Consider the following 27,807-nt stretch of genomic DNA (forward strand, 5'->3'; position numbering starts at 1 on the left):
AATGAGCTCAAGATGCAGCTAGAGGAACTCTTAGAGAAGGGTCACATCCGTCCTAGCGTCTCCCCTTGGGGCGCACCAGTCATCTTCGTGAAGAAGAAAGACGGATCCCTTCGGTTATGCATGGATTACAGGCAACTGAATAAAGTAACCATCAAGAACCGCTATCCCTTGCCGAGGATCGATGATTTGTTTGATCAGCTCCAGGGTGCCAAAGTGTTTTCCAAAATAGACCTGAAGTCAGGATATCATCAGTTGAGAATTGTGGAAAGTGATATCCACAAGACCGCGTTTCACACCAGATATGGCCACTATGAATTCACTGTGGTCCCATTCGGTCTTACGAATGCTCCAGCTGTATTCATGAGTCTCATGAATGGGGTATTCCGCACCTTCCTCGACCAATTTGTGATAGTGTTCCTCGATGACATATTGATCTATTCCCGAAATGAGCAGGAGCATGAGGAGCATTTGAGACAGGTTTTGCAGTGTTTGAGGGATAACCAGTTGTTCGGCAGTTTGTCAAAGTGTGCTTTCTTTAGATCAGAGGTCAAGTACCTAGGGCATGTTATATCCAGTGATGGGATCTCAGTTGACCCATCAAAGATTAGAGCCATCATGGATTGGCCGACACCTACCAGTGTGACAGAGGTCAGAAGCTTCATGGGTTTAGCAGGATACTATAGACGTTTCGTGGAGGGATTTTCCAGAGTTGCACACCCCATCACATCCCTCTAGCGAAAAGGGAAGAAATTCGAGTGGACAGAGAAGTGTGAGAGGGCTTTTCAGGATCTAAAAAGGGCCCTTACTAGTGCACCTATTCTTATTGTGCCAGACCCCACGGCCGACTTCATGGTATGCACGGATGCTTCCTTAGATGGATTGGGAGCAGTTCTTATGCAGGAGGGTAGGGTTATAGCATACGAGTCTAGGAAACTTAAGACTCACGAGCTTAACTACCCTACGCACGACCTAGAGCTTGCGGCAGTTGTACATGCACTTGTGAGGTGGAGACACTTCCTTTTAGGTCATCACTTTGAGCTTCATTCAGACCATCAGAGTTTGTAGTATATCTTCATCCAGCCTAACCTTAATGCATGTCAGAGGAAATGGATGGAGTTCCTTTGTGAGTATGATTTTGATGTTCATTACATCAAAGGAAAGGAGAATGTGGTCGCAGATGCCCTAAGTAGGAGACGACATGAGGTTTACACCATATCCATGAGCACTGATTTGAGAGACCGTATTTTGCAGCGATTGCTAGAGGATGATTGGTATCTAGAGGTTTGTCAGAGGATCCGTAATCAGGAGACCCTGGAGGGGAAGTTTGTGGACTACTCTTTGGAGTCCGATGGTTTATTACGCCATAGAGGGCACATTTATGTACCCTCTCCTGGGGGCTTGCAAGATTTCATTATCATGGAGGCTCATAGAGCTCCTTATGCAGCACATCCCGGGGTTAAGAAGATGCATGCTGACTTGAGGCAGTTATATCATTGGCCAGGAATGCGGCAGCTTATCGCCGAGTTAGTAGCCCGATGCCTTGAGTGTCAGAGAGTCAAGGCAGAGCACCGCCATCCAGGAGGGTTACTCCAGTCCCATGCTATACCAGAGTGGAAGTGGGATACTATATCCATGGACTTCATTATTGGTCTTCCTATGTCATCGCGTCGCCATGATGCTATCTTGGTGACAGTTGACAAATTGACCAAAGTAGCCCACTTCTCACCAGTTCGGACTACCTTCACAGCTCCAGCAGTGGCACAGGTGTTCTTATGAGACATTGTTAGGCTTCATGGTGTCCCACACAAGATTATCTCTGATAGGGATTCTCTCTTTACATCTTCCTTTTGGAAGGCATTACAGGCAGCGTTGGGCACCAAGCTCAACTTTAGCACAGCCTATCATCCAGAGACAGATGGCCAGACAGAGCAGGTTAACCAGGTGTTAGAGGATATGCTCCGCATGTACGTCATGGATCATCAGACCCGATGGGAGGAGTACCTACATTTAGTAGAATTTGCCTATAATAATGGGCATCACACTTCTTTGGGGATGCCACCCTTTCAGGCTTTGTACGGCAGACCATGCAAGACACCTTTGAGTTGGGATCGTATTGAGGACAGAGTGGCCATAGGCCTTGAGTTGGTCCGTGATATGGAGCAATAGGTAACTTTGATTAGACAGTGCCTTAGAGAGGCACAGGATAGGCAGAAGAAATATGCAGATGCAAAGAGGATAGACCGGAGTTACATGGTTGGGGACAGAGTTTTCCTGAGAGTGCGACCGCATAAGAGTCCAATCCGCTATGGAAAGGGTTCTAAGCTCGCACCTCGCTTTGTTGGACCCTTCGAGATCCTTGAGAGGATAGGACCAGTTGCTTATCGCCTAGCTTTGCCACCTAGCCTGTCACGCATCCACGATGTGTTTCATGTGTCAGTTTTGAGAAAATATATCTATGATGAGTCTCACATTTTAGATTGGGATGCCTTGCAGGTGGAGTCGGACGGGCAGCTAGCCTTGGAGCCCATTCGCATTTTGGCTCGCCGGACGTTGGCCCTTCGAGGTCGAGAGCTGGACCAGGTTAGGGTCTAGTGGGATTGCTATGATGAGGTTACAGCTTCATGGGAGGATGCAGCACGTATGAGATCACAGTACCCTCATGTTTTTGATGAACTCCAGGAGGATGTTCATGCCTAGAGGGGGAGGGTGTGAGGCCCTACCCCGACCCATCCTATCTCTTCAACTATTTTTATTTTGGAACTATTTTGGATGCTAGTTTTGACACACTATGGATATAGAACTTTGCATGGTCCCACGATTTTGGTAACATTGATATATATGGATGCTTCATTTCTATGCCTTGTGGATTATAGAATATTATGTGATTCTAGATTAGGGTAATATTGTGATGAGGCAGGTTATTATCTAAATTTCAGGGTTGGATATAATGTTAGGAAAATGTTGCATATCTTGTAGATGGATCAAATTTTGAGGATTATGATAATTGCTTTGATTTGTGATAAATCATATTTTATAATGACGAGCCTTTGTGGAATGAATGTATTGCATTCTGATTTTGTGTTATATATCATATGAGGTTATTTGGAAAGTACTAATATTTAAATTGAGATGTGCAGGAAATTATCCATGTGACCATGGAAATATTATGGAGAATCAAGCCTAGGCCAATGTGCGTTAGTAAAACCAGGGGTTGTCTATTTGGAGAGACAACACCCCGTATGTACTGTATTTTATTCGTAAATGTAAAATGTTGCATGAGTGTAATTTGTATTTATTGGATTGATTAAATTGTTTAAGGGACAATTGCCATGTGGTTATTGTGATGTGGAATTATTTTGTAGTGTCACTTGACACCTATGTAGTATGTTGTGTTGGCAATTGTCATGTCACCTTTTTGAAAGTTTTATTTTTGTTAATGGTTATATCCCCTAATTATCCTTGAAGGAACCAAGAAATCTAGGTTAGAGAGCCACAAGGAAGGTCAACTCAGAGTTGACCCGTAGGTTAACTTCAGGTGGACTTTCTGAAGGTCAAATCAACTCCTAGAGTCAATTTTAGAGCTTTTCTATTAGGCCTCATGGGGTACCTATGGGTGAAGGCCAAAATTGGCCATGTGTCTTTCCCTTAGGACTTGTTTAACCACCCAAAAAAGTGGTTTTCCCAAGATGGACGAATTCCATCTATAGGAGTGCCCTCCTTGGTAGGATAACCTTCTTGGAGATAGTAATCCCACTTCCCCATTCCATTTCCCTTCTCTAGACACCTAGGTTAGGGAGTGTGTAAGACCTAGGGAAGACCAACCCAATGGGAGATCACTCACTCTATCCAAGAGGTTGGAAGGAGTGAGAGAGGCCTTCTTAGGCTAAGAATGGAAGCTTAGTGAGCTAATCACCCACTCTCCATCCTTGGAGATTTTTTTGGAAAAAAAAAACTTGTAAGGAAAAAAAAACCAGTTTTAGGAATAGAGGAATTTGGAGGCCAAAGAATTGCAGAAAGTTGTGTGGATTGGGCAGCTCATCTCCAACTAAGTTTAGCATACCTATTGGCAGAATAAGGTTGGTTGTTATCTCCTCTTGTTCATGTTGTTTATCTTAGTTATGTTGTTTTGTTGAAGGAAAGAAATGCTTGTAAAGAAAGTGTGTATGTATAATGTTGTTGAAGAAAATAATGTGTAGTTCTTTCCTATGTTTTTTTTCTGTTTTGTGTTCTTGCTTTGGGAGTATCCAAGATCTTCTACTCTTGGGAGAGTAGGATGATCTTGGGGTGGAAGAAGCATGACGGCCTTGGGTGAGAGGCTCTCCTTAAGGAGAGTGATCTCAAGGGTGTCCTTTGTGACCCTTGCTGCATAGCCTTGTGTATGCATTTGGGGGTCATAAGGGGAGAGAAATGGCTTTGAGCCTTTGGGGGGCATAAGGTGTGTGAGATGAATTCTGTTGGGTATTTTGTGTTGCCATGAGGTGGCTTGTGTTATATTTTTGGCTGCAGTCTCCCCAATGGTACTTGGTCCACTTCCACCCGTAGATTGATCACCACAAGTGTGGTGAAAGTGTAACTTGGGATGGGAAAGAGTATGTGTTGTGTGTTTGCCCTATTGTTGTGTTGTATTGCTTGATTGTAACCCGTCTAGGTCTTGATTCTCCTAGCTCGGGGGTGGCTTCTGGTAAGCCTAGGCTGGGAGGTGAGCATCCCATGGTCACAGTCCTAAAACTTTACTTGCAGGTGGCTTGGGAAAAAAGACTAGGAGTTGCAGATTTTGTGTTGCAGACTTCTATTTCAGATTTCTGATTTTTATTTAAATGTAGAAAAGAAGAAAGAAATGTAACCTTATGATTTGTAGAAAAAAGAAAAAGGAAGAGAAAGTGCATATGTAAGTATAGGGCTTAAAATGATTCTGTTTCTATTTAAATAAATGTAATTTTTATTTTCTGTGTAAAGATTAGAGAAAGATGACTGTTTAGATTTTCTACCCATTTTCATATTTGGGCTATTGTAACTTATCATTCTGGAAAGTAATGTAAATTTTTATTATATTTTGATGCCTATTGTGTTGTAGAAGACTACATTTAAATCTGGTCTGTAACATGTTTATTTACTGCAATATTAAGGAAAAGAAACAGAAAAATGCATTAGGATTCCTTATTTACTATTTACTAGTTTATTTACTGCAAATGTTATAGAAAGAAAAAGAAATGCAGTAGGATTATTATTTACCTGCATAGTTTAAATTCTGTAAATTTTATGACTGTTAAAAAAAAAAAAAAAAGAGAGGAGAACCAGAATTGTTTTATTTCTGTAGATAGTTAAATAAAAGGGAGAGGAGAACAGACCTATTCTAAATGCTGAAAGAAGACTAAAAATAGAATGTAGATAGTTGCAAATCCCAAATCAATATAAGGGTTTTAACCCTATTACTTCAACATCTAGTCATATATATCTCTGTATGTATATAAGTATATATATTGAAAATATATACCTATATAGATATAAAATATATATATATATATATAAGCTTCCTGTAATGTGCATACCCCTGTAACAACAAAATAAAGGATGCATTTTGAACTTGTGCATCTCTGTTTCAAACATATAAAATATAATGCAGAATAAACCCTTTAATCATATATATATATATATATATATATAGATATATATATATATATATATATATATATATATATCTATATATATATATATATATATATATATATATATATATATATATATATATTCTGAAATCTAAAATCATACTCTGTGGATGCCTGTAGAAGAAAATATCTTCATATTCATAACTGATATTGTGCATATTATATATATATATATAAAATATACATTGATATTCCAAAAATAAACACATCACATAAACTATGCCCCACGAAATATTTAAATGAAAAAAACAAAAAAAAATACAGTAATAATAATGCTGGCCGAACCACTGTGTGTAAACACAGTGGACGGCTCACGGGCCGCGCCACTGTGTTTACCCACAGTGGATGGCACGGCAGCCGAGCCACTGTGTGTAAACACAGTGGGCGGTGCTCGGGCCGCGCCACTGTGCTTACCCACAGTGGACGGCACGGAGGGTGCCGCCACTGTGTGTAAGCACAGTGGACGGTCTGCGGCCGCCACTGTGCTTATACACAGTGGACGGCAACCGCCGTCACTGTGTATAAACACAGTGGCGACCGGGAGAGCCCGCGCCGCCTCCTCCTCTCAGTCACCCCCTTTGCGAAACCCTCTGCCTCTCCCCACGTGAAACCCTCCGCCTCCGTACCTGCGATCTCTCTCTCTCTCAAACAGCACAAGCAATAAAATATAGGGGTTTAATAAACCCTAACCCATTTCGGGTAGGGTGTGAAAAAAAAAAGGGGGGTAAAAATAAAATAAGACAAGTGTAATATGTAAGAATGCAACCCTAACCCAATTTCGGGTTAGGGTTAGCATTATGAGAATTTTATATATATATATATTGTTATATATATATATATTGTTATATATATATATTGTTATATATATATATATTGTTATATATATATATATATATTTATATATATATATATAGGAGATTTAGATTGGAGCATTTAAATTGGTTTTTAATTTATAATGAGGGTTAGAATTTAAGAATTTATATTGTGATTTATATATATATATATATATATATATATATATATATATATATATATATATATATATATATATATATATATATATATATATATATATATATATATATATATATAAGGAATTTAAATTGGAATTTTTAAGTTAGATTTTAGTATATAATTTGGGGTTAAGTTTATAATTGAATTATTATGGAATTTTAGACTTTTGATTTTAATATATATATATATTAGGGGTTAGATCAATAATTGAATTATTATATGTTCCCATTCTTTAGAAATTTAAATTTTAATTAATTCAAGGGGGTTAATAATAGAGGATTATTATAGTTGGATAAACTAGATGTTTAATCCAGCAATATATTTATTAATCAATGGACTTACCCCTCCCCCATATATTAGGACGATAGGAAAATTTGAAAGGTGGAATTTGTAAATTTAGGAACCTTAAGCCCTTGAGATCGATTTTTGGTCGGATTGAAAATTAATTGACAAAATCAAGGGGTTTAGGGAGAATCAGAATTGGCCTTAGCTTATTGTCGGTTTTAGTGGGCAAATGACATTGTAGTAATTCGAAACCCTCATCGGGTGGATGTGTATAATAAATTTTATATAAGTATCAAATAATCATTAGCAATATCATTATATGACCTAGAATGATTTAATACGTCAAGATAGCCAGTTTTCCCTTGATTTAATTAGTGGCAATTTGTCTTAGGTAATTGAGCTAGCTAACTAATCGGCAATGCAAATTAATCGACACCAATCAAGTCACTCGCTCGAGTTGGTTATTTAACTTAACCCTAGTAAGTAAGTTTAATTACATCCTAGATAAGACAAAACTTTAAATACAGTCGTTATGTATTAGGATTTATAGCGAGTTCATAACGTCAAAAAAAAATTTTGTTGTTCCGTTTTTGTGCCCTAAAGTGTTGGGCACGACAACTTGCTTCCTAAAGAGTTTATTGTGTATACTGACAATCATGCTCTTAGTTTTTTGAATGGATAGGAGAAGCTCAGTCATAGGAATATGAAATGGGTTGAAATTCTTCAAGGATACACCTTCATCATCAAGCACAAGAAAGGGATAGCCAATAAGGTTGCAAATGCTCTAAGTAGGAGGGTGTTGACAGTGCAAGAAGTGCAGTTGCAGAGTATGGGTGTTGAAGCACTCAAGGGATTGTATGAAGAGGAACAAGATTTCAAGGAAATATATAAGGTATGCTATGAGTTTGCAAATGCTTTTCATGGAGAATTTTCTGACTACACCTTGTAGGATGGTCTTTTGTTCAAGGGGTGTCAATTATGCATCCCTAGGTGTTCAATGAGGGATAATGTAGTAAAGGAGAAACATAGTGGTGGTTTAGGAGGTCACTTTGGGATAAATAAGACTCTGGACCAAGTTAGGAGATTTTACTTTTGGCCAAAGATGCAGGCTGATATCAGAAAGTTTGTGGAGAGTTTAACTGTGTGTCAGAGAGCAAAGGGGGTCTCAACCAATGCAAGGTTGTACCAACCTTTGCCTAAACCAAGTAGACCATGGGAAAGTTTGAGTATGGACTTTGTGATAGGATTACCCAAGACAAGATAGGTCATGATAGTTTTTTTGTTGTGGTAGACAGGTTCAGTAAGATGGCTCACTTTATTCCTTTTAAAACCACAAATGATGCTACCTATATCGCAGGATTATTTTTCAGAGAGATTGTTAGAGTCCATGGGTTGCCTTTGAGTATTGTATCTGACCGAGACAACAAGTTTGTCAGACATTTTTAGAGAACCTTGTGGAAAAGAATGGGTACAAATTTTTCTTTTAGCTCAGCCTATCACCCTCAGATTGATGGCCAAACAGAGGTTGTGAATAGGTCATTGGGAAATGTTCTTAGGTGTGATAGGACCTAAAATTATGTCTTGCAAAAATTTGGTCATTCTGGTTTTATTTTTCCCTCTGTCAAGTTTTTCAGGGTTTAGGGCTTTAGGGGTTGTGACCTTTCTTGTTTAAGTCTTGGTATAAAGGAAAATCTTGGGGCCTTTTATATTTTGTCATTACCTTTTTCTCACTTAAGGTCGAGGGTTCCATTCCATTGGCAGGGCCATTTTGTTCTCTAAGCATTAAGTCATGATAGACCGGTCTATGAAATGATTTTCCTAAAAACTGCATTAAATTTTCCTATAGTCAGTCTCCTATTAAATATTTGTACCTACACTTATATTTTCCTAAGTCCAAAATTCCTAAGTATTTTGGCAGGTTGTTAAAGACATGATAGATCTGACGGTTCGCACTTCCCTATGGTCAAAAGTGAAAGGATGATAAAGACCGCGACATCACAAGATGATGCCATGTATGTTTGGTGGAAAAGGCTGAACCAGAGGTTTGACTTTTCAAAATGCTTGATGTTACCAGTTCCCAACGATTAAAACCTAAGAAACTAAAAATGAATATTTCTGCACATGCTTATACATAGTAGTAATGTTTTAATTACCATCTGAGAAGTGATCGGGAGTTAGAGGCTTTTGCCAAATAACCTGTTCAATTGAGAAGTAAACAGAGAACAGATCCGACGGTTTCCATGCTCCCATGATAAAAAATGCGAGGAAATTATGGACCGCGACATTACAAGATGATTCCACATGTCCAAGGCGAGCCAGGAAAAGTCGATGGTGGGGTCACTAAAGGTGGCAAAGAAAGGTGATGAATTTGATGTGCCATGTCATGCCAGGGGTGGACCCACTTGCCACTTTGGATAGTAACTATCAGATTTAATGGTTTGGTTCATAGGATTTTACAACTTGGAGGATGATCGATGACCAGGTTTTAAACTTTTTCAAATGCAAGTTAGGAGTCATTGTTTCGCTTGTGCGAGTAGTAATGGTGGATGGTGAGACATTTGCGATCCTTTCCAAATAGTAATTAAAATCTTAAAAGGTTATTCTTCATTCACAAAATATTTTGTAGCAATCCAGAAGGTTTTCTTGTTGTTGAAGAAGGTTGAAACAACTCTCTACAACATAGAATTGTCATCTCTCTAGTCAAAATCAAAGCAATAAGTTTACCTAAGCCCCTTCATCCATTCTTGAAACAAACTGAATTTATAAATTGTGCGTGAAGTTGTAAGAAAAGAATTCAATTTGTTCTAGGGTTAGGAGTTAGACAAAGAGTAGTGAAATTTATTTTAATTACTCTTGTAATTTAAAAATCTTCTAATAGCCCTAGTATTTTCTTCCTAAATGTGGAGTTATAGTATAAAACCATAGTTGCAAAAGATGGCTTCCTCACAAAAACATTTAGGACAAATGGATTATATGAAAAGAAATCTATATGATCATTTCTTGGATTGGTTGAAGCCCTCGACAAATGATAAACAACAGGGGCAGAGATTTGTGAGTGGAAAAACCCTAGGGGAAGGCTTAACTGATAAAGCATTCCGCTTGGTGGATGCTAATATACTGAAGACTGGGTTAGAAATGTTTAAATTGTGGTATAGACAAAGGAACTTGTTGTTAGGTCCTAGAGGCAACTGAGAGGGGGTTGAATTAGTTGTCTATTAATTTCAAACCAAAACTAACTTAACCAAACTTTAATGCTGGTAGACAGTTTAGCAGATAATAACAGTACTGGTAAAGTTTAATGCATGAAACAGAAAGACAAATAACATACAGAACACATAACACAATTATTTGTACATGGAAACCCTGTAAGAGGAAAAACCACGGTGGGAAACCTTACCCATAATTAGATGATACTACTGGATATAGTATGTGTGTACAAATGGGGTCTGCACATGCAAAAAGGCCACCTACCTAGAGCTCACTGCTCAATCACAAAATGGGAGTCACACTAACTACAATTGGATGGTTAAATCCAATGATAATGTATTGCTCAAAATAGCATATTCATATGCTAGATTCAATACTGATTAAGCTCTGATTGTCTTCTTCATACCTTCCTTGAATCTTCAAATGATGTTTGTGTGTATAGCTTTTCTTATATTCACATATACCTTATTATAATCCCTTTTCATAGTTCCTCTACTTCCACATAATCTCACAAATGAGATCTTACATATATACCAAAACCTAAGACCAATTGTGTAGGTCGGCTCACTAAGATCTTACAATTAAAATCAATTATAAATGAATCAATATGCGATGCATGATGTCTGCTCAATGCATTTACAACAATAACAAATCATCTCCATAACGTGTCATGCTGATCTGGAATAGATAATGCTTGTCAGTTCATAACCTAGACCTATTTGTCAGTAACATCAAATATACAAACTCGATTGTATCAATAACCAAATCACCAAAACCAAGTGTCCAAAAAATGTCTTCGACATAACCAAGTAATCTCTAGATGATAACAGATCATCCTCAGTGTTGGTGAACAATATAACCTACTGGTGAACCAGATACCGGTGACTGTGCATAAGTCACTAAACATGTCGGTGAACATAACCAAATATTTTCAAGTGTTCTCAAGTGTTGACATCAATGACAAAACCAATGTAACACATCCATAATACCAACACTTGTATTCCCCATTATCCAGTCCTTGATAGTATGATTTGGGTAAGTTGGTAGAGCCAGGTGTTTTCATAGATTTTGACCTACTCAAAGTTGTTGCAAACAGATATGACCCAGTTTCAAGGGTTATTAAGGGAAATGATGGAGAAATTCTATTGATAATTAGAAGGGAAGAGTTCCAAGAGATTTTTGATCTGTATGAACCATCTCCAAGCCTGGTGCAGATAGATTTGAATGAGAAAAAGGCAGAATATTACAAGATGAGGGAATTCATTAGAAATAATTTCCTTCCAATGCATTTGGCCAGAGAAAGGAATACAACATATCATATTATCCCTATCTCATAGGAGTCATTCCCAATTAGTGCTTTTGATCCCTATTTTTAGGTTACTTTCTTCTCTCTGTGTAAAATATTGGGTTTAATCCAATTATAGTGATGCCGCTTGATTTTATGTACATGGCTATGCAAATACAACATCCAAATTATACAGTGGTCTTCAACTTTTCCCCTTACCTTGAGGAAATGATTCATGAGGCGTTACTAGACAATAAGAATGATGTGGCTGGTGCTAAATTATCCTGGTATTCTTTACTCATGTATATGTTTCATTTTAGGAATGCAGATTAATTTGAGTGTACCATGAACCTCAAAAGGACAATTGATAACCAAGAGATTCCAATACAGCTCTGGAGCACAAATATGTCTTGGGATAGACAGCAGACCAAATTAGTAAGATTTGATAACAGTTTTGCTTCTAGGTTGAGGCAAAATTTGACAGTAAATCTGCTAGGGATTCCCAAGGAATTACATGATTTTGTGAGACCCAAAGAGAGGTTACCACTTGTCAGGATTGAACACAATAGGGGGGATTTTATCCCTTACTCTGTAAGTACTGTTATTAGGATCTACAATTTCTTTAGACAACCACATGTACTTCCCTTCAACATTCCTCTAAGAATGGGTTTTGTTGAGGTGATGTGGCAAATAGGATGCATCCAAGATAAGGATTTAAAAGGAAAGGGAAAAGGACCAATTTTCCCAAATTACACTATCATCCCTTATTTTGTAATTTTGAAGGGAGGATATGAGCCTTTTGATAAATTATTTTCTCCATATCATTTGGGAGTGAGTATAGCTAGACACAATGATCCTAAGGGGTTCTACAATACTTTTAAAACAAGAATAAAAGGAAGTATGTTGCCCCATGAGCATAAATTTCCTGAGGAATTAATCAGGAATGAATTTGATTCTATGACTCAGGAATGCAGAAAAGAGAAGTGGATAATCTTCAGAAAATTATGGGCTGCTATCTAAACGATGGATCCAAAATATGACCCATTAAAGGATTTTTCCCCATTCTATGTCAAGATCGATTTTGTTACGAACAATTTCGATGAGTTGAAGAATATTTTAAAGAAGAAGATAGCCAAACTTGAAGAAGTTAATTGCCAACAACAATCAAGCTTGCAACCTCCTTTATCTCAGAGAGTAGGTGGAATGGTAGCAAGGAGGCTTATTCAAGAATCTTCTCACAAAAGAGAAAGAGAAGAAATTAGTGATGAAGAGGATAGTAGCAATGATAGTGGAAGGTTAATAAGGAGAAAGGTTAAGAAGATGATGACTGCAGAGCCTTTCCCTACAATACAAACTAAGCCTCTTCAAGGAATCAGGATCATTGATCTTGAAGATTCAGACATAAGTCCTTCACCATTAGTTGTATCTTTTTCACCAGTAAGGTAGGGTGAAGAACAAATGGAGGAAGACATGTTCATTGCAACAAGTGTAGAAATCCAATTCAGTGTTCCGCCTTGCCTCCTAATTTGGAGTTGGATCTCACTCATTTGGATATCCAAGGTAAAGCCTTCAAGGATGCAATAAAGGAGGCATGTTATAAGTTACTTGAAGATGATGCTTTTGTGAGGATCCCAACCTTTTTGCAGCTAGTATGGAAGATGAAGGTTGAGGAGTACAAAAGAAGAATTACTGAGAAGAAGGCCTAAAGGCCAGATAGATCAGATCAACAAAACCAATAAGAAGTAGAGAATTAGATGAGGGAAGAATTTAAGGAAATAACTGCTGATGAGGGCATAAAGATTATAAGTCAGGTTGGAGTCTTGATCTTGCTAGAATGGGACATAGCATATGCAGTGGCATTTGATACAATCAGAAATTCAAGGGTCAGTCTTTGAATTCAGAAGAAGAAGCAAGGTTAGCATTAAAAGGATTAGATTTTGTGGATGATTATGCAACCTTGGCAATATGGGCACTAGAGGAAGGACCTAGGAAGCCTAACATTAGTGATTTAAACCCCAATTTGAGGGGAAGCTTAATTATAAAAAGAACATCTGACACATCAAGTGTAGATGTTACAAAGTTAAAAGTTGATGTTGCTAAACTGGGACATGAGAGTGCAAAAAGAGAAACTTTAGAGAAGGCAAAGCTAATAATAAAGTTTGATAGAATTTTTAATAATTATAATGAATCTCAAAAAATGTTTGTGGAGTTGGAAATGAGAGTGCAACTCCTTGACTAGGGACAAATAAAGGTTTCCTATCTTGCACTTACAGGGCCATCCAAGCCATCAACATATAGGTCGCCACCTATGGTCCAGGGAGGAGAAGCAGTTCAACTTGATGAAAGTGTTGATTGATGGTATGATGAAAGAATAAGTATCCAATAGATTACTAAGAGGGGGGGTGAATCAGTAAATAGAAAAATTGATTCAAACTTCCCAAACTCAAACTCAAACATACAATGTAAACTTATCAATGAAATACCACTGTCAAGATCAATACTCATAAGAATACCAGTTGATTGTTACAAAAACTTAACAGTAAACAACATTTAACTTGTAAACATCCAAATTCTTTATCATATGCCAATGCTTCATTTCTCAATGTTTCTAGTTATCATGCCTTATTAGAAATAGTTAAATATTTAATCAAATCAACCATAAGATCGTAACCACAAAAATATTCACCACATGACACAATTATTTATACGTGGAAACCCCAAATAGGTAAAAAACACTATGTGATAGGACTCACAAGATAATATCTGAACTCTTCTAAAGTTCACCCTATTAGGAGCCAATCCTGATAAAGCTTTTACAAAAGTCCTATTAAGAACTGATCCTATTAGGAATCACCTGGTTAAGGGATTGACTACCAATGCCTTGTTAGAAGCAAATACCCTACAAGGAGTAACCTCAGTAGAGGATTTGAAAATCCAATCTAATGGACCACCTTGTTAGAGGATTTAATAAGTAACCAAGCTTATTAGAGCTTACCCAGCTAGGGGATTTCAATTCTATTGTAATTGTTAGAAAACAACAGGAGTTTCTTGATTTGTCTGAATAGCACTACATTTGCTTGATCAGATCCATTTAAGATTCTATCTACCTTTACTCAAACTTTAGACTCATTCTCCGATTCGGTAACCACACACTCAACTGATTTCTATCAACTCTTGCCAACACTAAACAAAAAAACTTCATCAACCTTAAATACAAATCAATTAGGTCAGTAACATAACAAAATTCTAATCCTCTCATCAAGATTATAAACAAGTTGGTACAAGCATGACCGTTGGATTTCATAACAATCTCTACACATCAATCAAGAAAACCTCAACCACTCCTTGATTACTGCTTCATCGAGCTCAGTAACTCATCACATGCTTTGCATTAGATGCAATACACTTTTCTCATTCCCTAGACAAACAATCATACCAAAACATTTTGAACTTGTCTTCATACAATGACCTTACGTGTCACCATTATTACCACTCAACATCAGATCATAAACCAACATAACCAATTCAACAACCTTAATCGATTAGGGTTTAACAAAAACATCTGGTACGGTTTACCAGTTACATAACATAGAAAGGGTTTAACCTTTTGCTCCAATTACCGGTTCAACTCACAAACTTACATACCGGTTTACAATATCCTTCACAAATCTATTCCTACCGGTTACAAAAAAATATCAAAAATAACAACAATATCAGCAATATCATTACTGGTTCAATTGACGTCAATGACAACATAACATATCATTAATGCAATCTTAATGCAAATGCCAACAATCTCCCCCTTTGGCATTGATGGCAATACAAATATCAACACCATTGTTTTGTTGTTCTGATTGTGAATAGGAATCCTGGTTTACATTACCAAGTATTCACATGTTCTCTCTATCTTCAATCCGTCACTTTTTTTCCTTCCCATAATCACATAACTCTTCTCCCCCTTTGACAACAATGCCAAATTGAAAGTAAAACATGTAATGTTAAATTTTCACTATGCATCAACAACATACTGCAACTTGATGCTCCCCATGTGGAATACATCCACTTCTACACCAACCCTTGTAAAATTCTGCAAGTATTTCAAAGGTTGATGCAGTCAACATCATGTTCAACTAACTTCATGAAGAGGGACAACCCCTAACTGACTTCTAAGATACTCAAAAGAAGTCTTAGAAAGAGGTTTGGTAAAAATATCTACATGTTGCTCCTTGGTAGAAACATGCTCTAAGATAACATCTTTGCTCTAAACTTTTTCCCTCAAGAAATGATACTTCAATTCAATGTGCTTGGTTCGTGTGTGCAAAATAGGATTCTTGGAAATATTTATGGCACTTGTGTTATCACATAAAATATTTATAGGTTCTAAAATCTTCATCTTAAAACCTTCCAAAATGTGCCTCATCCAAATAGTCTATGTACAATTCATATAAGTTGCAACATACTCAACTTCAGTAGTAGATTGTGAAGTACAACTCTTATTTTTACTACTCCATGAAACAATCCTTCCTCCAAGAAAAAATGCTCCACCGGTTGTGCTTTTCCAGTCATCAACATTTCCTCCCCAATCAGCATCTGTGTATGCCTTCAAATCAAAGTTTCCTCCATATGGATACCATAATCTATAGTCAACAATACCTTTCAAGTATCTAAAGATTCTCTTGATTGCTATCAGGTGTGTCTCCTTAGGATTCTTCTGGAATATAGAAACTATGCCAACCGCATGGGCTATTTCCAGTCTATTGTGAACAACATAGTGTAATTTACCAATCATTCACCTGTATTCCTTCTCATCAACAAACGTATATTCATCTTCCTTGGACAACTTACAACCTATAACTATTGGTGTCCCAATTGGTTTACAGTCACTCATGCCAAATATATTCAAAACCTCTTTCACATACTTAGACTGTGTAATGAAAATACCATTCTTCATTTGTTGTATCTACAAGCCTATGAAAATTTATATTTCCCCTACTAAAGACATTTCAAACTCATTTTTCATTTCATCTGCAAAAGTTTTGTTCATGACATCATTACCTCCAAATATAATATCATCAACAAATACTTCACTGACTAGTATTTCATCTCCTTCAGACTTGAGATATATGTTACTATCATCACTGGTTCTCAGAAATCCTATCTTCATTAGATGTGTATGAAGCCTTTCATACCATGCTCTGGGTGCCTTCTTTAATCCATATAAAGACTTATGCAATTTGCATACCAGGTCTTTCTCATTAGTCAAAGCATAACCATTTGGTTGCTCTATGTATACCTCTTCTTCCAATATCCCATTCAAAAATGTAGACTTAACATCCATCTGATATACCTTGAACTTTTTATGGGCTGCAAATGCAAGTAAAGTTTTGACACCTTCTAGTCTTTCTACTGGTGCAAAAGTTTTTCCATAATATTCTCCTTCTTCTTGCGCATAACCCTTGCAGACTAATCTTGCCTTGTTGTGAACTACAACACCATCTTCATTCAACTTGTTCTTGTATACCCATTTAGTACCTATAACATTCTTATTTACTAGTCGAGGTACTAGGGTCCAAGTGTTGTTTTTCTTAATTTGATCCAATTCCTCCTCCATAGCTTTAACCTAATGATCATCACCAAATGCCTCCTTAGCAGTTCTTGGTTCAATGGTGGAGATCATGCAAGAATTCTCTTTGATTCTTCTTCTGGTTAGCACTTCAACATCCTTATCTCCAATAATCTGCTCAAGATTGTGATTCAATCTCACATATCTAGGAATAACATGATCATTATCTTCAGGTTCAGCTTCTTTGTTGTCATCATCTTCTGCTGAATTTATCTATTCTAGTTGGACTGGTGCATCAGAATTTGCTTTGCCAGTTTTAGATTTCACAGTTTCTGGTTCCAAAAACAAAATGCAAGAATCTTCATCCTTTTTCTCTGAACTAGTTCCTTCTAAGACTTCAAGAAATTCATCCACTTGAACATTAGCACTCTCAACAATTCTTTGTGTCTGATTGTTAAAATATTTGTAGGCCTTACTCTTGGTGGAATAGACAAGAAATGTTCCTTCATCACTCTTAGCCTCAAATTTGCTAATGTAATCACCTTTAATAAAACATTTGCTTCCAAATATCTTAAAATAGCTAACATCAAGTGATCTTCCATACCAATATTCATAAGGAGTGTTTTCCTTACCTCTCTTTACTAGAACCCGATTCATTGTGTAGACAACTTTTCTCCAAAAGGTTTTCGCTACACCTCCTTGTATCAACATTGTCCTAGCAGCTTCAACAATTGAACAGTTGGTTCTTTATGTGATACCATTCTATTGTGGTGTCCTTGGTGTAGAAAGATGATGTTTGATACCATTCTCTTCACAGTACCTACTGAATTCCTCAAAAGAAAATTTACCACCTTGATCTATCCTCAGACATTTTATTTTCTTACCGTTCTCTTTTTTAGCTAAGGCCCTAAATGCCTTGAACTTACCAAAAGCTTTAGTCTTATCCTTCAAGAATATGACCCACATCATCCTTGAGCAATCATCAGTGAGAATCATAAAATATCTATCACCTTGAATGATTTTAGTTCTTATTGGTCCACAAAGATCTGTATGGACCAAATCTAACAAGTGCTCTGCTGAAAAGGATTTGCTTTTGAAAGTTGAAGAAGTCATCTTTCCTGGTGCAAGAGCACCTAGTTTTGAGTGCAATTTCTTCATTTTGGTGTGTTTGTTCATATTTTAGTTTGGGATGATGAATAATATTCTTCTCATAGGTCCTCATATGTTTTTCAAATTTTTTGGTAGGCTGGATGGCCATAGGACAATGCATTTGCTCAATTTTGGCTTGTAAGCCCTTGTGAGCTTAAAATGACATAATCTTACATTTTGATGTAAAATGTCTTGAATAGACTTGTTTGGAATTAGGAAATGTTAAAGTAGTGGTTTTTATTCATCCTAGATGGTTTGGAGAAGGAAACAAAGCATGTAATTTAAAAATGCACTTTTTGGCAAAAGTTGTCAAAGTTGCTTGACAACTTTTTGCAATGTTGAGCAACTTTTTGCATTTTTGAGCGAAGGGTTGGTTAGGAAACTGATGGAGAGTTAGTTAGGACACAAATAGAATATAAATTACCTAAGAATTAATATAATGAGTTTGGTGAATGCCTGGAGTAATTTTGAATACAATTTCGAGACCATTTTTGAGTTTTTACCTTGTGTTTTCTAGGAATTAGAGCAGCAGACCATACTTCATGGATTGATTGCATTTTTTTTTCTTTGATCATTGTTTTTTACATGTTCTTGTAGTGCTCAGGAAGTATTTTGATTATTTTTGCTGCAGGTTTGAATTGAGTTCCTAATTTTGTAAGCTCTCGGCCTGAGTAAGGGTTTGAGAGGCCCAAACATGGTTCTAGCTTGAAGTCCTTTGAGTTCTTCTCAATAACCCTTGGGAATAGAGCCATGGAACCTTTGTATAGTGTACATAGTCTTTAAATTAATTTTGAGGTCACTGAAAGGCCAATGAGCATCATTTCCTAGGTGAGCTCAATCATAGCCCAGTTAGGAAAGAAATGAAATTATGCAAGTCCTTGTAGGGATGAGCAGGGTTGGAGTTGTAGAGTGTTTGGCATGAAAAAGTGGGGTGTGGTAGAGCATATGTGAGAGTTTGGAGGTGTGGAAGATTAGGGAAGACACCAACCCCTTGGAAAAAGACCAAAACAAGCCTAAAACCCCTTAAAACAAGCCATTCTCAAGTTCTGAAACTGTACGGCTAGACTGAGATTTCTCATTTCATAAATTTTATAGTAATTCCAAAAGGGTACTCAGATCACTAAAGAGTTTGTGTGGGTCTTTGGGGAAATTGTGAGCAAATCCACAAAAACCAGTTAGGTAGGGCTAATTGGGGTTCTAGGGCTACTTGGCCTAGAAAATAGGGAAAGGAAGGAACGATGGGGAAATGGATCAAAACCAAACTCAAAACCAGTTGATTGACCTTGGAAAACCTCATGAACACCTACCACAACCTTTGGAAGTTTTTTTTAGGAGTTTGAGAGTGTAAGATTGGATTTACCCTTGAGAATCTCAACTATGCCTGAGCAACCAGTGAGTACATCCTAATTGGGAGCACTCCTACAGAGTTGAGATGTCTAATTTGATTGATAGAACAAAGAATAATGAAGGGAGCCCACTAGGACAACACTTGACTGCCCTTTGACAAAGGATTGAATCTATTTGAGTTTACCTCCCCATCATAGTGGTATCAGAGCAACCAAGATTTGGGAAGAAGTCAGTACATGATAAACACTTAATCAGTAGGAGAGGATAGTCTAAGGATGGTGACCAATATAGAGTTAGCCAAGAAGGTAGAAGATCAAGAGGAAGAAAATAGGCACCTCAAAGAAAGATTACTACAACTGGAGAGAAAGCTAGACACAGTTGAAGACAAAACTAAGAAAGTGACAATTAAGGTCAATGAAAGGAAGGGTAAAGAAGTTGTAGAAGAGGATAGGACACCTAAAAAAAATCCTATTGTACCTGAAGAACCTTTCCTTAAAGCAATCAAAGCCTTAGGAGGAAAATCCTTGGAAGGAGTGCCACTATTTTGTGGAAAAATGGAGCCTGAGGTAGTCTTGGAATGGATAGAGGGATTGGAGAATCACTTTGAATGTGATAGAATCAGTGAGGCACAAAAGGTGAAGGTGGCCAAGTCTAGATTAAGATGAGCAACATTAACTTGGTGGAAATTTATCCAAGAAGAGAGGCAAAAAGAGGGTAAGAACCCCATAGCTACTTGGAAGGGCATGTTAGCCAAGGTGAAAGAAGCATACATCCTTGAAGACTATGAGATCTAGTTGCACAAGAGGAGACAAAATTTAAGACAAAGAGACTTGGATGTGAGCAGCTACACTGAGGACTTTCAGAAGTTGTGTCTGAGATCCAAGGTGGTTGAGGATGAGAGCATCAAGGGAGCCAGATGCTTGAATGGCTTGAGATGGAATATTCAAGAGGAATTAAGTTTGTTATGCCCTAATACCATGCATAAGTGCTATCAATTGGCACTGAAAGTGGAGGAAAAGAGCAAGAAGAAACAAGAACAAAGAAACAAAGGCAGAGGTAGGGGAAGAGATGGTAGAGGTTGGAGAGGTAACTTTGGTGGAAGAAGTGTAGATCAAAGGTCTCAAGGGGAATCAAAGTTGGTTGAGAAAAGTGGGGATTCCAATAGCAAGAGCAGCTATAGAGGAAGGGGATCTAGCAACTCTAGTAGAGGAAGGTCGAGTGGATCAGGAAGAGGGTCCTATTTTGCCACCATGAAGTGCTACAATTTCCATCAAATTGGACACCTGACCTATAGATGCCTTGAGAAGTCTTCTTCATCCCAAGGAGGTGAGAGGAGAGTAAAATATTCTCAAGAGGATGCAACAAACATGAAAGCAACATGAGTGATTTTGGATTCAGAGGTTGGAGAGAACCTCATGATAAGAAGAGTCTTGATTAAAGAACTAGTTAAGGAGGAGCCTAGCCAAAGGAGATTCTTGTTGAGAATAAAATGTAAGATCATGGGAAAGGTATGTAGAGTGGTGATGGATTCAGGATCCACAAGAAACATAGTGTCAGAGGAAGTAGCGAGTAAGATCAATTTGTGAGGAATACCACATAGTGATCCCTATAGAGTTACATGGTGTAACTAGGGGCAACATGTTCTTGTAAATGAACAAACTTGGGTGGAGTTCACTATAGGAGGCTACAAGGATAAAATCTTGTGTGATATCCTACCCATGGATTCTTTCCACCTACTCCTAGGTAGCCCATGGGAGTTTGATAGAAAAGCAATACACCATGGAGAGAAGAATGCTTATACCTTCCAAAAGGATGGAACCACCTACAAAATCCAATCCATAGGAGACCAAGTAGAGGGCAGATCCAAAGGTTCTAATGTGCTGCTATTTGGTGAGAAAGATTTCATCAACACACTCAAGGAGGGAGAAGGAGTGGAGTTTGCCATTTTTGTAAAGCCAAAACAAGACAACAAAGAGAACAAGGTGTGCATTCCTAAAGAAGTGCAACATTTCCTAAATCAGTTTAAGGACATCATTAGTGATGGAACACCAGCTACATTGCCTCCTCAATGTGTCATAAGTCACCAAATTGATTTTATATCCAGAGCTTCATTGCCCAATAAGACAACTTATTAAATTACACCAGATCAGAACAAGGAGATAGCCAAGAAAATACAAGAACTCCTAGACAATGGACTAATTAGGAAGAGCATCAGCCCATGTGTAGTACCCACTATTTTGGCTCCAAAGAAGGGAGGTACTTTGAGACTTTGCATTGACTCTAGAGCCATAAACCAGATTACTATCAGGTATAGATTTCCCATCCCAAGAATTGAAGACTTTATGGATTGTTTGGGAGGTTTTGAATACTTCACCAAGAAAGATCTCAAGAGTGGTTACCACCAAATCATAATAAAGGAGGGTGATGAATGGAAGACAATCTTCAAGACTACAAAAGGACTCTATGAATGTCTTGTTATGCCATTTGGACTCACAAATGCTCCTAGCACATTCATGAGACTCATGAATGTAGTACTCAAAGACTACATTGGTAAATTTGTTGTTGTTTACTTAGATGACATCTTAGTTTTTAGCAAGTTTAAAGATGAACATCTTAAGCATATAGAAATTGTATTGAGTAAACTATGTGATGAGAAACTAACCATTAATTTGGAGAAATGTGAGTTTATGAAATAGGAATTGGTGTATCTTGGGTTTGTAGTCTCAAGTGGTGATTTGAAGATGGATACCTCGAAGGTGGAAGCCATAATCAGTTGGCCTACACCTAAGATAGAAAGTGAAGTAAGAAGTTTCATGGCTTGGCTCAGTTTTATAGAAAGCTCATCACAGGGTTTAGTGAAATATGTGCACCCATGTTTGAGACAATCAAGGGAGCTATGAGAACCAAATTTGTTTGGACAAAGGAAGCACAAAGGGGATTTGATCTCTTGAAGACAAAGGTGGCTACTCAACTGGTACTTATCCTACCAAGATTTGACAAGCTCTTCACTATTGAATGTGATGCAAGCAACATAACGGTTGGAGCAGTTTTAAGCCAAGACAATAGACTGGTTGCCTTTTTTAGTGAGAAGCTCAATGATGAAAAGAAAAGGTATTCCTCCTATGATTTGGAATTGTATGCACTTGTCCAATCTCTTAGGAAATGGAGGCATTATTTGTTGCCTAAGGAATTTGTGGTTTACATTGATAATCAAGCTCTTAGCTTTCTTAATTCTCAATAAAAGTTAAACCATATGCATATTAAATGGGTAGAATATTTGCAGTCATATACCTTTACCATTAAACACAATAAAGGACAATGTAATAAGGTAGCTGATTCATTGAGTAGGAGGTTACTAATAGTGCAAGAAGTGCAGCTCAAAAGCATTGGAGTGGATAGTTTCAAGAATTTGTATGAAGAAGATGATGACTTTTTTTCTGCCTACAAGGTTTGCCAGGAGTTTGGAAACCATTTTCATAGTGAATATGCAGAGTACACCTTGCAAGATGGCCTTTTGTTCAAAGGAGGACAACTATGTGTGCCTAAAGGGTCTATGAGAGAAAACTTGATGCAAGAGAAGCATAATGGATGCTTGAGTGGACATTTTGGTTTGAACAAGACTTTGGAACGTGTCAAAAGATTCTACTATTAGCCTAAAATGCAAAGAGTTATCTGGAGATATTTGGACTAATGTGTGGTTTGCCAAAGAGCTAAGGGTACATCTTGCAATGCTAGTCTTTATCAGCCTTTACCTATCCCCAACCGGCCATGGGAGTGTGTGAGTATGGATTTTGTTGTTGGTTTGCCTAAAACCAAATTAGGTTTTGATAGCATCTATGTTGTGGTAGATAGGTTTAGTAAGATGGCTCATTTTATTCCATACAAGGTCACTCATGATGCTAGTCACATTTCTCACTTGTTTTTCAAAGAGGTTATTAGAAGTCATGGTTTACCTATCAACATTGTGTCAAATAGGGATGCAAATTTTATTAGTCATTTTTGGAAGACTTTGTGGCAAAGATTAGGTACTAATTTGTCTTTCAATTCAGCCTATCATCCCCAAATGGATGGCCAAACTGAGGTGGTCAATAGAACACTTGGAAATCTTCTTAGATTCCTGACAAAAGAGTATTGGCAAGCTTGGGATCCAATCATCCATCAAGTTGAGTTTACCTACAATGACAGTGTGAATAGGTCCAATGCTAAAAGCCCTTTTGAGGTTGTGTATGGCATTCATCCTAGAGGATTTTTGGAGCTCAAAGATGTGGGAAAGATGGGACAGTAGAGTGGACATGCCTTAGACATGGTTCAATCAATGCAAGAGATTCATGAGGAAGTTAGGACAACCCTATTGGACACTACTCAAAGGATCAAGGAAAGAGTAGATGAGAAAAGAAAGGACATCCAATTTTCTACTAGTGACATGGTGATGGTTCATTTGCACAAGGAAAGGATTTAGAAAGGTGTCCCTAGTAAGCTTCAAATGAGGAGGATAGGTCCTTGTAAAGTTTTGGCGAAATAAGGAAATAATGCATACAAGATAGACCTACCTGGTGATATGGCTTTATCACCCATTTTCAATGTGGCAGATTTGGTGTAGCATAAAGGAACACTTCCAACAAAAGATAGTAGAGTCTCAGAGGTCTCTCAAGCACTTTCAAACCTACCCTTACCAGCTACACCAATTCCCCAAGCCGAGAAGGTGTTAGATTCTAGAGTTTTGAAGAAAACAAGGCATACTGCCTATATGGAGCACTTGATCAAATGGCAGCACCTTCTAGCATCAGAGGCTACTTAGATACCTAAGTCAGACTTTAATAATCATGTAACTCCCCTTTCTTTGCTACCTAAAGGAGTCACTTGACTTCTTTTTCATTGGGGGAGTATGGTGCGAGAGCACCTAGTTTTGAGTGCAATTTCTTCATTTTGGTGTGTTTGTTCATAGTTTGGTTTAGGATGGTGAATAAGAGTCTTCTCATAGGTCCTCATATTTTTTTTTAAATTCTTTGGTAGGTTGGATGTCCATAGGACAATGCATTTGCTCAATTTTAGCTTGTAAGCCCTTGTGAGCCTAAAATGGCATAATCTTGCATTTTGATGTAAAATGTCTTGAATATCCTTGTTTGGAATTGGGACATGTTAAAGTAGTGGTTTTTATTCATCCTAGATGGTTTGGAGAAGGAAACAAAGCATGTAATGCAAAAATGCACTTTTTGGCAAAAATTGTCAAAGTTGCTTGACAAATTTTTCAACGTTGAGCAACTTTTTGCATTTTTGAGAAAAGGATTGGTTAGGAAACTGATGGAGAGTTAGTTAGGCCAAAAATAGCATATAAATTCCATAAGAATTAATTTAATGAGGTTGGTGAGCACCTGGAGCAGTTTTGAATATAATTTGGAGACTATTTTTGAGTTTTTACCTTGTGTTTTCTAGGAATTAGAGTAGCAGTCCGTACTTCATGGATTGATTGCATTTTTGTTATTTGATCATTGTTTTGTACATGTTATTTTATTTCTCAGGAAGCATTTTGATTGAATTGAGTTATTAATTTTGTAAGCTCTCAGCCTGAGTAAGGGTTTGAGAGGCCCAAACATGGTTCTAGCTTGAAGTCCTTTGAGTTCTTCTCAATAACCCTTGGAACTCAAGCCATGGAACCTTTTTATAGTGTAAATAGTATTTATTTTCATTTGTAGGTCACTGAAAGGCCAATGAGCATCATTTTCTAAGAGAGCTCAGTCATAGCCCAGCTAGGAAATGAATGAAATTATGCAAGTGCTTGCAGGGATGAGTAGGGTTGGAGTTATAAAGTGTTTGGCATGAAAAAGTGGGGTTTGGAAGACCATATGTGAGATTTTGGAGGTGTGGAAGATCAGGGAAGACACCAAACCCCTGGAAAAAAACTAAAACAAGCCTAAAACCCCTCAAAACAAGTCATTCTCAGGTTCTGTACTTGCACGGCCAGACTGAGATTTATCATTTCATAAATTTTATAGTACTTCCAAAAGGGTACTCATATCATCAAAGAGTTTGTGTGGGTCTTTGGGGAAATTGTGAGAAAATCCACAAAAACCGGTTAGGTAGGGCTAATTGGGGCTCTAGGGCTACTAGGCCTAGAAAATAGGGAAAGGAAGGAGCGATGGGGAAATGGATCAAACCCAAACTCAAAACTAGTTGATTGGCCTTGGAAAACCTCATGAATACCCACCACAACCTCTGAAAGCATTTTCTAGGATTTTGAGAGTGTATGGTTGGATTTACCCTTGTGAATCTCAACCATGCCTAAGCAACTAGTGAGCGCATCCTAATTGGGAGCACTCCTAGAGAGTTGAGATGTCTAATTTGATTGATAGACTAGAGAATAATGAAGGGAGCCCACTAGGACAACACTTGACTTCCCTTTTGCAAAGGATTGACTCTCTTTGAGTTTACCTCCCCATCATTTCCTAACTAAGATTCTTTGCAAAAAGCATTAACCGGTTTGTCTAACTGAGGCAAACCTCTCACTATCTTGGACTTAATCACTTTAACAATGTTATTAAAGTTTATATGATAAAATCTCCTATTCCAAAGCCAGCTATCATCTATTTTTGTAATAAAATAGTTGCTAACTTTAGAATTAAGATGAAACAGGATATCTTTAGTTTGTTTCCTGGTTGCAATCAAATTGTCTTTGTTGTCAAAGATTTTGCACATACCATTTTTAAAATCTAGACGGTATCCTTTGTCATTTATTTGTGCCACACTCAAAAGATTGTGCTTTAGCCCTTCAACCCAGTAGACATCATCTACACTGCTCCTCCCATTAAGAGAAATAACTCCTTTACCTTTAACCATGCAGGGTGAGTCATTTCCAAATCTAACAACACCACCAGCAAATTCTTTCAAGGAAATAAATTTTCTCCGATCACTGGTCATATGATGTGAACAACCACTATCAATGATCCAATCATCAGAGTTATCCATCCTAGATTCTAATGCCTTCTGGTCTGATTTCTCTTCCTTAATAGATACAAACACAATATCTTCACTAGCATCACCATCATATTCTTCATCAGTGATACCATTATCAATAGCAATAAGACAATCTCTTTTGCCTTTACCCTTATACTTGAATTTATCTTTCTTGTGTTCATTTTCACCATTAGGATAATTAGCCACTATGTGACCAATATTGTTGCATGCAAAACATTTTAAAGGTAATTTACCTCTATATTTACCAGTGCCTCTAGGCAACCACTTTTCCAATAATGCTTCAAGCTCCACTAAATTATCTTCATCATCAGCATCTCTACTGGATCTAGATTCATAACCATGATGAGTATCCCTACTTTTTCTCATAGATGGATTATAAACAGAAGCTCTAAATGCAGACTTAGATTTTTGTACACTACTATCATAACCATTTAATTCAAAAGCAGTAAGCTTTCCAATGATGGATTCAAGAGTTACCTTAGTTTTTTCAATGTACTTTATCTCATGAATAGCTACAACTCGAATAGCATAGACCGGTAGCAGGGTTCTTAGTACCTTACTGATTACTGTGGCAACTTCCACTTTCCCTCTTGCACTCTTAATTTCACCGACTATCTCTTTTATCCTTTGACCATACTACTAGATATTCTCACCTTCAAACATCCTCATGTCATCAAACTTTCCTCTTAGACTCTCTTCTTTAGTAATCTTAACATGTTCATCACCGCTATAAATCTCTTCAAGTTTTTTCCTTACTTCATATGCAGTTTCAAGACCATGAACATCTACATATTCAACATCAGATAGGGAACTGATAATAGCCTCCAATGATTTATGATTTTCTTGTTGTTCTTCCTTCTGATCATTAGTCAGAGTTCCAATAGGTGCAATATACTTAGTATCTACATGATACCAATACTAACTTCCCAGACTCTTGATGTAAATCTTCATTCTGTCGCTCCATATCTTATAGTTTTCTCTATTGAACTTCAGACCTTCCTTCTTCATCATAATCTAGCAGATCTTTTCCTCAAGCTATTAGGATTAGACCTTAGAGGACCTAAGATGCTCTGATACCAATTGATGGTATGATGAAAGAATAAGTATCTAGTAGATTACTGAGAGGGGGGGTGAATCATTAAATAGAAAAACTGATACAAACTTCCCAAACTCAAACTCAAACATACAAAGTAAACTTATCAATGAAATACCACTGTCAAGATCAATACTCACAAGAATACCAGTTGACTATTACAACAACTTAACAGTAAACAAGATTTAACTTGTAAACATCCAAATTCTTTATCATATGCCAATGC

The sequence above is a fragment of the Cryptomeria japonica genome, chromosome 8 (assembly GCF_030272615.1).
Source record: "Cryptomeria japonica chromosome 8, Sugi_1.0, whole genome shotgun sequence".
Lineage (NCBI taxonomy): Eukaryota > Viridiplantae > Streptophyta > Pinopsida > Cupressales > Cupressaceae > Cryptomeria > Cryptomeria japonica.